We start from the raw sequence: 12,828 nt of genomic DNA, 5'->3' as shown, positions 1-12,828 counted from the left end.
AGACCAGTTGATCAATGGAATAGAATTGAAGACCCAGAAATATAACCATGCACTTAGGCACATTTTTTCTTTGACAAAGAAGCCAAAGATATACAATGGAAAGAAAGAAACATCTTCAATAAATGGTGTTGGTCTAACTTGCTGTCTTTATGTAGAAACATGAAAATAGACCCATATTTTTCACCATAGACAAAGCTCAAGACCGAGTGGCTCAAGGACCTCAGCATAAAAGCAGAATACACTGAATCTAATAGAAGAGGAAGTGGGAAAGGGCCTTGAACTCATTGCCACAGGGACAAATTTCCTAAACAGAACTCCAGTGGCTCACATTTTAAGATCAAGAATTGATAAATGAGACTTCATGAAACTGGACAGCTTCTGTAAGGTAAAGGACATAGTCAATAAAACAAATCAGCAACATGTAGATTGGGAAAAAAATTCACTAACCCTCACATCCAATATAGAGTTACCAAAAAGTGATGCTCAGTATGTTCTCACTAATAAGTGTATATTAACCCCCCCCAGAAAAAAATGACAGAATATTAAAGATAAAGTCCGTCGGATTTTAAAAGTTCAACAAGATGAAGGGCCCAAGTAAGAACACCTCAGTCCCACTTGGCAGAAAGAAGAAAGCAACCACAGCGGGGGAGGCAGGGAGTGACAGCAGAAGGAGAGGGGATGGGAGTCAGGTTAGAGCTGAAGAAGATCTGGTATTTCATGGGGGAAAAGCAGTGGAGTCCTGAGGGCCAGCAGAAAGACTAGAAATAGGCAACCTCAGGAGGTAAGAGGTTCGGAGGACTGTCTAGAATTCACCAGAGACCTGGAAGGTGTGAGGCCCTCAGGACTCAAGGTGGGGTGTGTGTGTGTAGATGAAATGTGCTACAGTGAGGAGAGGGAACTTGTTGAGCCCACCTCCGGCAGAAAGACAGGGCATCAAGTAAGGGATGGGATTGGTATTCCACAGTCAAAACTCTGACCCATAATTCTTCCTGTCTGAAAGAAATGCAGGGATGGAAATGGAGATGTGCTTGAGAAAAAGAAGTTCCAATGACAGGCCCAAAGTGGGATCCATCTTAAGGGGAGGCCACGAGACCCGACACCATTACTAAGGCTATGGATCATGCAGAAAAATGGACCTATCATGACTGATCTCCAAAAGACCCAACAAGCAGCTTAAAGAGTCAGATGCAGATATGTGCACCCAACCAATGAACAGAAGCTGCTAACCCCTCTGTATACTTTAACATCCTTGGATGCTTTCACTCAACACTGTATTTGGCTTTCTCATGTTTTTATAGTTTAACATTTTTAAGACTGAAATGCCATTTGCAAGGATGTAAATATGTAAAAGTTATTAAAAATTTGAAAAGACAGAAAAGTACGAACATTTTTAATTTTGAAAATTTGCACTTAAGCATATGCATTTAAAGGAAAGAATTATCTCAAAACAGATTATATCCATCTGAATTCCAAAGACAAATGTATTCTAAACTGGGAAGTCTATTTACATTTTAGAATACTCTCAAGCAATTGAAATGATGCTAAATTACTTAAATAATAATATTTAAACCGTTCCATTCTGTCATTTCTGTACTTGATATAACAGGAAGAACGTGTAATTTTGAATGCTTCTCATAGCTCCTTCCTTAGCCTCATGCAGAAACATGAAGGAACAATTCTGGTTTTGGCCCTGGCTTTTCTAAGCCATTGAAAGGCACAATGAATTCTTTCCTCTGTTCTGAGCTGATAACAATATGGATTTTAAGTTTTCATTTTTCGCCAAAGGTATCATTACCTCTAGGTAATTATTTCTTACTTTAATTTTTTAAATATTTATATATAATCTACATAAAATATATTTATTCCCATCCATACACTAAATATACCAAATTTGCTAAGAGGCACATTTTCCATTGAGTACCAATGATGAGTCTGTGTTGACTCTTCTGTATAACAATTATTTCTTTACATATTTGTATTTAAATTACATCTTCATGGTGCCTTATAAGGATATTACTGCTGTTTCCTGCCATGAACTGTACTGAACTGTACAGACTAATATCTTGATTTCTTTCATTAAAAATTGAGTTAAGTGACCTAAAATTCATTTTCATATTCTATATCCAAGAAATTGTATATAAATAAATACTTGTGACCTGATTTTTGTAATATTTTTATTAATAACAACCATCTTTTGGGAAATGTTTTTATAAAGTTGCTATAAATTCTTCAATATTTATTTTGAAAATTTCCATGAATAACAATAAGGAAAGCAATTTTCTTTCCAGATTATATATCTCCAAGTTGAATTTTCAGTCAGAAAAATTATATAATGCTGTGAACTCTAAACAAAGGCCTGTCCTTGTTATTGCTTAACACGAACACTCGAATGTCTCAACTATTTTGATAATGTTTCAAATGTTTCAAATTTTACCTTCATGGTAAGTATGATTGATGCTATGATTCAGACTAACTCTTCTTGATTCATGCCTAGGAGATGTAGTTCTAGATCTCTTGTCTGCAAGCTTAGCTAACTGTCCTTTCACAAGCTGGGAAGGGGTGCCCTTTGCTAAGCCTGTAGTTGTTTCATCCAATTTTGGGAAGTAGAAACTCAAGCCTGGTCTCCTGAACTGCTAGTTTGCAGTCTGTCATGGAGTCAGCGTGATGCATGTGAATTAATGCCTTTTAATAAATTAATGATAAGTTTTAAGGATATATCCCGTATTGATTGCTGGTTATAGATTCAAAAATCTAGTATCTGCAAGATATTGCATTATGAAGAAGGATATTTATCTCTGACAACTGGTGAGTTCTCTTTCACGACATGTATATACTCTCTCACGTACACACGCACACACACACACACACACACACACACACACACACATACACACAAACTCACACATATACACAAGTCCATACATCATTGAAATTGAGCACACCACACAGTCAGTGTTCATGTCTCATAATTAAAAAAATCATTTTAAAAATTTGAAGTAAGAATTATGATAAACCATTTGATTCACAAAATGCAAAATGGCAACAAAAAAAACCTAGATGTCCTTATAGATAATTGACAACTAGTGGAAAATATTTAAGTTCTTTAGCAGTGGTGAAATTTGTATATATGTATATATGAATATATGCATATATATTAGAGTAGACACCAAGAAGAACTAGAATGCATAATTTTATTTGTGACTATATATATATATGTGTGTGTGTGTGTGTGTGTGTGTGTGTGTGTGTGTGTGTGTGTGTGTGTATGTGTTCCATATTATATATAAGATACATTAGCTTAGCAGGAATAAAAGAAAAAGAATGCCTATATTTTATTTTGTTTTTTAATATTTGATATTATGAAGTAAAATATCATACCCATTTCATTCTTATTTTGTTATTTAAATATATATCCTTATCATTTTCAACATCTGTTTTCTTACAAATGTTGATAAAATATTGGCAAGCTAAGAGTAACTCTCTTTTTCGCAAAGCTAAGGTATAAAGGAAAATACATCTATACTAATACAAGGGGTTTTGTGTGCCTCCTGACATTTTGTGTGTGAATTGAATTAACAAAATTAAACTTTATTTTGTGGTCTAAGTGCTAAGAATTGGAATTATTTGTTTGCATGATGAAGTCTTTCTCTCAGAATAATCATTTCTGAAAACTCAGATAGGTGATTGAATTTACTTTCATTTCTGAGTCCTCACTTGGTTCACATCTCAAATATTTTTCCTAAGATGGGATTTAAGTTTTATAGGGGTATAAACATTAGATACATTAACCTTGGAAACTTTGTTAAGTGTGTAATATGGAGAATAATTGCATGAAATAAAAGAACCAGTATCATTTTGAAATTTTGAGTTAGAAATTCTTCATCAAGTGTTGGAGGTAGAGGGCTTAGGATTAATGGTTAAAAGTACATACTCCCCTTAGAGGGGGCCCAGGTTTGATTCTCAACAGCCATGTTGTGTGGCTAACATGCATATAATCACAGCTGCAGGAACATGATGTCTCTGATGAATACGGCAATGCAGTAACAGTACACATCCAAAGACTCATCCACCTGCAGATAATTAAAATTGAAAGGTAACCATCCTAAAAATCAAAGACCCATTAACTTTAAACAGAGGAACTCTCGACTTTTTATTAAAGCTCTATACTGTTTTATTTAAAATGTAATACATTCAGCAAATATATGTAAAAAGATTGTGTAGAAATAATATGTGGAAATACATTCAAAGTACAAAATATATAGTGTCTAACACCTTTAATATGTAAATGACACATCAGATGATTAATTGAACTATGCAATTTTATCCTGATCATTACAGTTTTTCTTTAGGACAAGTTTCATAAAAATAATATGGTTTAATCCATAATGATATCTAGAGATAAGAACATAAGACATATGAACACATGAAGGACACATAGGGACAAATATATCTTCTAAAGTCATCCAAATGCATCTGTTTATTGAAGAACTGAGAACTGAAAATCTTACATTACTTAATTTCTCCTGTCTTTCATCTGGGTGTGGATCTCACATTGTTTTCTGGCTTTCAATTCACTTTCGAATTTTATGTAATATCCATAATCAGATTGGTCATAATGTATAATAAACAATCTAATTCTATAATGTAGGTTACCTTTGTGTGGCATCAAAATCATTGCTAGCTAGTTCAGATCCTCTAACAGGAGAAAAGGAGGAGTGTGACTATGACTATGACTGTTATTCAGTAATAAAGTTTGGCTGTTTTCTAACCCTCTTAATTTTTGGCTTCTAGTTTTCTGTAAGACACAATGTAACTTTATTAATTACTCCTAGTGTTCTACAGTAAAGTTAACTTAATATATTTATTATACTACTTACATGATTTAAATCCTATTTTGTTTTGATTTTTGTGATTTGTTGTCTTTTGTAGATGGAATTTAGAAAATTTAAATGTATATGAAAATATATATTTTGTTAATTATCCCTGGCTTTCTAAATTGTATCCTTCAATTCACATTATTGAAAATATTAACATAAATATAATTGAGTATAGTAGATATTGCTTCTAGTTTGGGTCACTTCAGAGTGTTTGAGTCAAACCATAAAAAAGAAGTCAGGGGAACTGGAGGTCTGAAGGACTAAGAAGGTAATAATGAAATTAGCCAGAGATGGGAAGACAACCCTCATTGTAAAACACAATGTAACTTTGTTAAATAAAAGGCAGGGCTTCTAGACAGCCATTGTGCCAACCAGAGACATGAACAGAATGAAGTATCATTGTGGATGATAAAAAGTTGTTGATAAAATTAATTGTAAGTATAAGGCTTTGTCTGACATATGAATTTAAGATAAATTTTTATTTTGAAATTTTTATGTCTTGTTGAATCAAATTGGTAAGAATCTGGCAAAGGACTGAATTTTCCTCCACGCTGATTCTCACTAATGCAATTTACTTCACAGGTTTTAGTAAGAAGCTAAGGACCTGGTCTGATAGTAATTAAAGTCAGCATGACATATGTGGTTAGCCATGTGTGGAAGTTTCCTGTCACTGGATACAGTATGCAAATGTGTCATGGATTGAGCTAACACAATTTCCAAGTCTAATCCATGTCACTAACCTCAAAGCACATTTACAAGTTTAACAGAGGTATTGCAAGATCGAAGAAAATCTTATTTGAAACAAAAGTCTATGGGAAATGAACAAGGAGCAGAAATCTGAAAACAAAAGAGATGAACAGGAAGGATTTTAAATATCTTCTGTCTGGGCTTTTGGAAAATTGATTTTGTTCTTAATTATGGGTTACCAAATACTAACTAAATAAATTGCACTACTAAAGATTGATGGGTAGTCTCAGTATGTGACAACATTCACTAAACTCATAAAGATTTGCTGATTGCAAATTGCATTCACCTAGACAGCCTTGGGGTCTTTGGTGAGTTTCTCTCTCACCAAGGATAGCTTTAGGGAAATTAATTATCCTTGTTATCTTATGTCATTCAGTGATTAGGCAAATATTTGCTGTAGCTTATTATACATGAAATACTACAGATGCCTAGATGTGGTGCATGCATAAGGAAGAAAGAGCATCATAGATCTTCAGGAGCTCATTTTGTATTGAAGGAGGCAAAAATGCAAATGACAGTTTCAATATACTTTTCTAAGTATGATTATGAATATAGGGGTTAGAAGAAAGAACTGGTAAATGGTGAGAGCTAAAAACTCCATTGTCCAAATGCATTCAGTTGCTTACCTTAGGAGATTTCTGAATATATAACCAAAAAGATATATAGGATATTTTCCTTAGAAACTGTCGTTAATTCATTCTTTTGTATTGTGTGACATATTTTCTGCTTTTCAATTGCTTATTTTTGAGAATGTCAGACATGTATACAATAAAATATAACTTTCCAATCCCTGTTCTTCCAGTTCCTGCTGGCTTCTTGCCTCACAGCATGTAAACACCCTCACACCACATAAGGAGTTGTATGTAATTTTAGATAATGAAGATGTATAAATAAGCCCAATGCATTTGTTTAGAAACAAGAGTAAGAGAGCAAACTAAGTTGAAATGGCATTTCAGGTAATAAAATAATGGAAAATTACTAGCATATGTGTGCCAGTCCTTGCAGGGAATCTTGTTTTTTGTTTTCTAACACAATGAAACTGTAGCTCAGACAATTACTGCTTAGAATCTATTTGTATGTTGAATTGAAGTCATCAAGTATTTGGCAAAAATGGAACCATTTTACTACTTTTCAGTCAACATTCAGACCCTTCATCATTTTGTAACTGTTTTCGGTAACATTTGCAATAAATGTTTTTTAAATAATAAAGTATTACTTGTGTGTCTCTATGTGCATGTACTTGGGTGTGTATGTGTGTCTGTGTTGGGTAGTTTGGAATGTGAATGCCATGATATTTATCTTCACAAAACATTGTAAATGAATCCTCTTGTAACTTTTGACTCCACTAATTTTGTTTTGTATCAATTCATTACATTTGTCTTAGAATTTTATTTATCTTAAAGACATGGTTTATTTTTACAAAGATTATTAACTTTTGTTTATATTGCTTTTAGAGCATACTTGTTAATGGGAAATGATGTAATAAATGTTTAAAAACCACTTGAAATGGATTTTCGCTTGTTTGTTTTGTATTTCTACTTGCCCAATTCATAGTTGATTGAATAGTATTCAAGGTGGTGAGATATGAAATGATCAGAAGCAAAATATAATCATGAAGAAAGACATATTGAAGAAAGAAGCTGGATGGAAACACAACTGACATGTTTTTACACAAGAATTTTTATCAACATTTGTAAGAAAACAGAGATTTTGAAAATGATAAGGATATGTATTTAAATAACAAAATAAGAATGAAATGGGTATGATATTTTACTTCATAATATCAAATATTAAAAAGCAAAATAAAATATAGGCCTTCTTTTTCTTTTATTCCTGCTAAGTTAATGTATCTTATATATAATATGGAACACATACATACACACACACACACACATATATATATATATATATATATTCACAAATAAAATTATGCATTCTAGTTCTTCTTGGTGTCTACTCTAATATATATGCATATATTCATATATACATATATACAAATTTCACCACTGCTAAAGAACTTAAATATTTTCCACTGGTTGTCAATTATCTATAAGGACATCTAGGTTTTTTTGTTGCCATTTTGCATTTCATGAATCAAATGGTTTATCATAATTCTTACTTCAAATTTTAAAGTGATTTTTTTAAATAATGAGACATGAACACTGTGTGGTGTGCTCAATTGCAATGATGTATGGACTTGTGTATATGTGTGAGTTTGTGTGTGTGTGTGTGTGTGTGTATGTGTGTGTGTGTGTGTGTGTGTGTGTGTACGTGAGAGAGTATATACATGTAGTGAAAGAGAACTCACCAGTTGTCAGAGATAAATATCCTTTTTCATAAAGCAATATCTTGCAGATACTAGATTTTTGAATCTATAACCAGCAATCAATATGGGATATATCCTTAAAACTTATCATTAATATATTAAAAGGCACTAATTGACATGCATCACGCTGACTCCATGACAGACTGCAAACTAGCAGTTCAGGGGACCAGGCTTGAGTATCTATTTCCCAGAATTGAGTGAAACAGCTGCAGGCTTATGCAAAGGGCACCCCTTCCCAGCTTGTGAAAGGACAGTTAGCTAAGCTTGCAGACAAGAGATCAAGAATACCCTTGGCAGGGAACAGGGAGGCAAAGTTTAGAACAGAGGCAGAAGGAACACCCATTCAGAGCCTGCCCCACATGTGACCCATACATATACAGCCACCAATCTAGATAAGATGGATGAAGCAAAGTAGTGCAGGCCAAAAGGAACTGGATGTAGATCTCTCCTGACAGACACACCCAGAATACAGCAAATACAGAGTCGAATGACATCTTTAAACCACTGAACTGAGAATGGGACCCCCGTTGAAGGAATCAGAGAAAGGACTGGAAGAGCTTGAAGGGGCTCGAGACCCCATATGAACAACAATGCCAACCAGAGCTTCCAGGGACTAAGCCACTATCCAAAGACTATACATGGACTGACCCTGGGCTCCAACCTCATAGGTAGCAATGAATAGCCTAGTAAGAGCACCAGTGGAAGGGGAAGCCCTTGGTCCTGCCAAGACTGAACCCCCAGTGAACGTGATTGTTGGGGGGAGGGTGGTAATGGGGGAAGGATGGGGAGGGGAAGCCTCCTTATATAGAAGGGGAGGGGGAGGGGTTAGGGGGATGTTGGCCCAGAAACCGGGAAAGGGAATAACAATTGAAATGTAAATAAGAAATACTCAAGCTAATAAAGATAAGGAAAAAAAAAAGAACTGCATCTCCTAGGCATAAATCAAGAAGAGTTAGTCTAAATCATAGCATCAATCACATTTCCATATGTAGAAAGTAACAATGAAGATATATATCACCTACCCTATATCACCTACCCCTTCCTAATGTTCCTCTTTTTGCTTTAAAACAGAATCTGTGAATGCAGTCAGGACCCTTCCATCGCAAAGGAATTGGGCCTCTAGATGCAGTAATAAACACTCTTTGCTTTTGAATACTATTTGAGACTATGGTATCATTCTTTGGCGACTGATGAACAATATCCTTTTGTATTTTGTAAAATACTTCATACACTCTTATTTATAATTTATTATTTCATTTTATATTATATAAATATAATCCCTGTCTACTCCTTCCCTTCTTCTTCTTGCATCGCTCAACATGCCATCTTCAAATTTATTATATATATATATATATATATGTGTGTGTGTGTGTGTGTGTGTGTGTGTGTGTGTGTGTGTGTGTGTGTGTGTGTATGTGTGTTCATACACTGGAGCCTGGGCAACCTATCAAGGATCACATTTTCCAAAATAATGATTCTCCCTTCCCTAACCAACTAGTCACAGTAAAATGCTACTCAGTCATGTTTGAAGATTGGAAACTATCACATCCATGTTACAATTTTAAATAGATTGAATTTTGCAACTCTTCTGCAGATAACCCTATATTGTATGCTCATTACTGTGATATTGTGTTACAACCATAAGCCAGCACTCTACATCTGTCCTCTACTTTTCTACTTCTTTATTTCTTTTATGATGTGTTTCTTGAGCTTGGAAATACGTCTAGCATAGATATCCTACTTAGTCTCCTATTGTCAACACTTTGACCAATTAGGCATCTCTCTATTAACTACTGCCCACTGCAAAAAGAAGATTCTCTGACAAATACTAAAAGTTACTCAGGTTTATAGGCATACATATGTATATATGGCCAGGAAGAAAATATAGTGTTTTTCTTTTTGGGTTTAGGTTCCTTTACTAAACTGATCTAGGCTAGAAACATGGCTCACACCTTAATTCCAACAGTTAGGAAATTGAAGCACGGGGGATGTTTTCAATTCCAAGTCTGCCTGTGTTCTATAGTACATTTTATGCCAGTCTTGAAATACCTTTCCATTGATTATTCAGAAATCATGATCAAAGCAATTTAAAAAAAATAACACTTAACAGCTCTTTACATTTGGAGATCACATTTTGCCTTATAGTTCTCTTAAGCACAATGATGTTTAGCATTTAGAGATAAAGTTAGCCATCAACACAATGTTATCAATGACACTTCTCCATTGAGCTAAACCCAAGTGACATCCTTGTGGGAGGAACCTGTTTATACTGAAACTTAATTATTATTAGCTTATTAGCTCCTAAGCAGGAATTATATATCTTGTTAAGGCATTCGTAATTAATGCCAGCTGTAGTCAGCAGGAGTAAGAGCACTATGGTCCCTGTGATGGCTGACAGAAAAATTATTAGCAAGGAAGAACCTGAGAAAGAAAATGGGAGTTACCGCTTACTTCATTCTCATAGGGCCTTTTCCTTATTAATATTCTGGATTTCAGACAAATTATTCTTTATTATTCCTGAGTTGGTTGAATATGAGTATGACTCTCCATGGCCATAGATTAACCCCATTATTCTCTATAAAGCAGATCAATTTCCCCACCATGTTGTAAGACTACTTCATCTAAATGAGTTAACCTGTTCTGCTAATTTTGAAATACATTTTCCTAATACACATAAGTCTTCAGTTATTTGACATACGAAGATTTTGTACTTGACACCAGCCACTGTTGCTCAGTGGTTTCCAATCCTAATATTACGATGAGGGATATAAAGAGAACTAACATTTCTCTTCGCCCCAGAAGATTAGAAAACTTTGCTACTCCAAGCACTCTCTCCTTGCTGCACACTCACATACAAATATTCAGGGTGAGAAGAATGCTAAAATACAATATTTAGGGGCTGATGTATATGCCACACAGCTAAGCAGTATGTGAGCAGTCATTACATAGAAATCAAACACTTTCAGCTTAGAGATGAAGAGAGAGAAATGTCTCTCTAATTTAGTTGTGGCCAGTAGCTGGGAGACATTCACGCACAGTTTAAATTTGCTCTTAAAGTGGGATCTAAACTCATGAAAGAGCAGGAAGAAACATGGTTTAACATAAAACACCATTAGTTTACAATATCACCTTAAACATTTTAACAAGCAGTTTTTAGTGATGCTTCCTAGACCTTGGTAGCAGTCCATATTTCTGCAGCTAGGATATCATCCCTTGTGATATGTCTGACACGGGAACTATATATCCAGGCAAGGATGTGGTCTGCATTGACAGCAGTCAGAGTATTATGAATAACTAGGTATGTTCCTTTCCAGAAGGGTCAAATTTTTGTTTAGACCTAACACTCCAACCTTTCCTTGAGGAGAAGGGTTGGTTGGTATACTGTAATATTCTTTTCAGCTGAAATTAGGATGTTGTCGTCAGGATACATTAAAACTGAATGCTAGTCAAAGTCCAAGGGTTGTTGATTCAGGCAAGAGTGGGTATCCATTAGAAACATTTGGTGTACTGAAGAGAAATAGAGCAATTATATTGACTGGACAGATTTATATCAGATTTCAGAAAGGCTGGGGGTGCCATTTGGAGTAATCTGAAATTTGCAGCTGATTCCTAGAATATGTATATCTGTCAGCCTAGTGGAAATCTACAAAACGCGATATAGAACGGGGACAGAAGTTAAAGTTTAGTAACTTAAAGGAAAATCTTGCATTCAGAACACCTCTCCAGAATAAGCAATAGGTAGGGAATCAGTTTCACAGGAGTCCTTCCCGGCAGTTATTTGAGAGGTGGACCCCAGTTACAGCTTCCTGAAACTTAAATGAATTTGAATTTAAAAAAAGAGGTAAAAGTTTTAGGTATATTAATATTAAGAGTGGGTGGATCCTGGTTGCAGCTCCCTGAAACATAAATGAACTTAAAGGTTAAAAAAAGAGGTAAAAATATTAGGTATATTAACATTAACAATGTTACATATCTGTGTTTAAATCTATACAGTAGAAAATGAAGAATATCAAAGCCTTTGAGTCATAGTAAAAGTTTTGGGACCATCAAAAATCATTTTGTGTTAAAAGCATTAACAAATTATGTAATATATATAATATATTATATATATATTGTATATATATTGTATATGTATATATATATATATATATATATATATATGACAGAAACGTTATTAGCATGATGAGAAGCACCCTTCTGTCTATACTTAGAAAATAACCAAAGGGAAATTTTTTAATTTGAGCATGTAACTTACATAGTAGTCAATTCTTTCCCTGAGCTAGATTAATCAGAACTCCATTAATGAATATGCTAAAAGTGTTACCTTTATTTCCTAAAATCATTTATTGTTTTTAAGTCTTATTATTATTTTAATTACTTTCACAAATCTTACAATTTACATAAACCTCAAACATTTCTTGTTTTTACATTCAATCATTTACCATGAGGTACAACTAGTTAAGTACAGAAAGAGTCATTGCAAAATACCTTTCTTTAAATAGAGACCTAAAACTCCTAGAAAATATCAGGACCATAATCATCATCAGAGATCTGAGAAGGATACATATGAACAGGTTGTATATTCTAAATTGCCTCTTAATCAATAAAATGAGAGTTATCATTTCCCTGGGAAATGGATTACCTTATTTTCTTCTTTAGTAATCTTTGGAGGCAAAGTGGGCTCTGTCTCCAGCGGTTATACAGGACATATATGTGTATATAATATCTTCATTAGTATATATGCATATATATATGCATATATGTATATCATTTCATACCCCATTACAGTCCCCCCTCCCAGAGTTCTTCAGAACATTCTCCCTCCTCTTTGCCTCTGACAGTTTGCTCCCTGCCCACCCATTCCTAGGTATTCCCCTA

Source organism: Rattus norvegicus, chromosome 13 (assembly GCF_036323735.1).
Source record: "Rattus norvegicus strain BN/NHsdMcwi chromosome 13, GRCr8, whole genome shotgun sequence".
Taxonomy (NCBI): domain Eukaryota; kingdom Metazoa; phylum Chordata; class Mammalia; order Rodentia; family Muridae; genus Rattus; species Rattus norvegicus.
Note: the sequence above shows the minus strand (reverse complement) of the source record.